Source organism: Bos grunniens, chromosome 13, assembly GCF_055505025.1.
Source record: "Bos grunniens cultivar Pamir isolate PY7600 chromosome 13, Bosgru_T2T1.0, whole genome shotgun sequence".
In the NCBI taxonomy this organism is placed as follows: domain Eukaryota; kingdom Metazoa; phylum Chordata; class Mammalia; order Artiodactyla; family Bovidae; genus Bos; species Bos grunniens.
Genome location: NC_141177.1, coordinates 38,468,443 through 38,470,720, shown reverse-complemented (window position 1 = coordinate 38,470,720; position 2,278 = coordinate 38,468,443).

Here is a 2,278-nt window from a genome sequence, read left to right as displayed (position 1 = left end):
TCATGTATGGATGTGAGAGTTGGACTGTAAAGAAAGCTGAGCGCCGAAGAATTGATGCTTTTGAACTGTGGTGCTGGAGAAGACTCTTGAGCGTCCCTTGGCCTGCTAGGAGAACCAAACAGTCCATTCTAAAGGAGATGAGTCCTGAGTGTTCTTTGGAAGGAATGACGCTAAAGCTGAAACTCCAGTACTTTGGCCACCTCATGTGAAGAGTTGACTCATTGGAAAAGAGCCTGATGCTGGGAGGGACTGGGGGCAGGAGGAGAAGGGGATGACAGAGGATGAGATGTTTGGATGGCATTACCAACTTGATGCACATGAGTTTGGGTGAATTCCGGGAGTTGGTGATGGACAGGGAGGCCTGACATGCTGCGATTCATGGGGTCGCAAAGAGTCGGACATGACTAAGCAACTGAACTGAACTGACTGAGTGTGTATGTGCAGGTTTGCTATCAATGAGGTTTATCCTGTGGGAACATTCTACTAAGTGGCAATTACTGGGTTTATGTAGCATTTATTCTTCAGAGATCAAAATACTAGAACCTTCAGTGCCTCAGTTTCCTGCACAATCACTACAGGGTTAACAATGCCCAGCTGTGTCCCTCAAGATCACAGAGAAGTTGTGGTGACTCAGTGACACTCATCAGCCAGATTCTCATCAGAGGAAAGGTATCTGCACAGAGAGTGTTCATGTTGCAGCATCTCACCATCACCCTTGCTTGTCCTGGACCCACGAGTGTCCCCTCTGAACAAAGAGGTGCTGTGGTTAACTGCAGAATCCTCTGTGCTGCAGAGAGGTTTCTGAAGACTTTGCTGACTATCTTCTAGGATGCTGGAAAAGCATCATGTGTTCAGACCAACTGCACCTGTCTACTTAGCGTTCTTTCTTTAGAGCCTGGAAAAAAGGGCCATGGGATTTGAGTCCCTTTGAAGTAGTGGGTAGGCAGGGGATGGGGTTGGGAGGAAAGAGGAAGTTGAGAGAAGGGAGGAAGCCAAAGCTGTGAGAAACCGAGGCCAGACTTGGGTCCTGCCTTCTTCCAAGTGCCCCCAACCCCAGCCCCCAGTGTTCCCACCAGCCTGCACCACCTACCTGGCCCACCCACTCATGCTCCGCCCTCTTGGGGCCAGTCCCCTAGGTTCCAGAAGGCTACCTGTGTTGTCTCTCCAGGCACAAATACAGGTGGGGAGCTGCCCTGAAGTTTGCTGGGACTTTTTTTTTTTTTTTTTGTAGTTTTTTTAAAAACCTTTTTATTTTATATTGGATAGCATGACACACTTCGATAGCATGTTAAAAAGCAGAGACGTTACTTTGCTGACAAGGTCTATATAGTTAAAGCTATGGTCTTTCCAGTAGTTATGTATGGATATGAGAGTTGGATCATAAAGAAAGCTGAGCACTGAATAACTGATTCTTTTGAACTGCGGTGTTGGAGAAGACTCTTGAGAGTCCCATGGACTGCAAAGAGATCCAACCAGTCCATCCTAAAGGAAATCAGTTCTGAATATTCATTGGAAGGACTGGTGCTGAAGCTGAAGCTTCAATAGTTCAGCCTCCTGATGCGAAGAGCCAACTCACTGGAAAAGACCCTGATGCTGGGAAAGTTTGAGGGCAAGAGGAGAAGGGAATGACAGAGGATCATATGGTTTGATGGCATCACCAACTCAATGGACGTGAATTTGAGCAAGCTCTGGAAGATGGTGAAAGACAGGGAAGCCTGGCATGCTGCAGTCCATGGCGTTGCAAACAGTTGGACACGACTGAGCGACTGAAAAACAATTTTATATTGGTACTGATTAACAATGCTGTGATAGGTTTCAGGTGGACAGCAGAGGGACTCAGCCATACATATATATGCATCCATTCTGGCTGGGGACATTCTTGTTGGGACCATTCTTAAAAGCGTGACATCACGGAATCCTGGCCCTGGAAAGCAGGCAATGCCTCGGACCCCATCCACGAAGCCACACACCCCAGGGCTAAGGCACCCGACTGGTGAAGCCCTACTCGGTCCACTGCCCTAGAGCTGCTGATGGACGCCTGAGCTGGCAGAGTGCCGGAGCCCAAACGTCTGTCACAGAGACCGGGGTTACCTGTGGCCTGAGAACCAGGCAAGTCACCTGGCTCGGGGTAAGCCCACCCCTCCCGCGCTCAGCCCTTCTCTCCCCTACCAGGCCCCACCCCCTTCCCGCCAGCCTATCGGAGAGACCGTAGCTCCGGGCGCTGGCCAATTGAGAGGCGGCTGGCTGGTCCCGCCCCACGGCGTACGTCGGGTTGCAC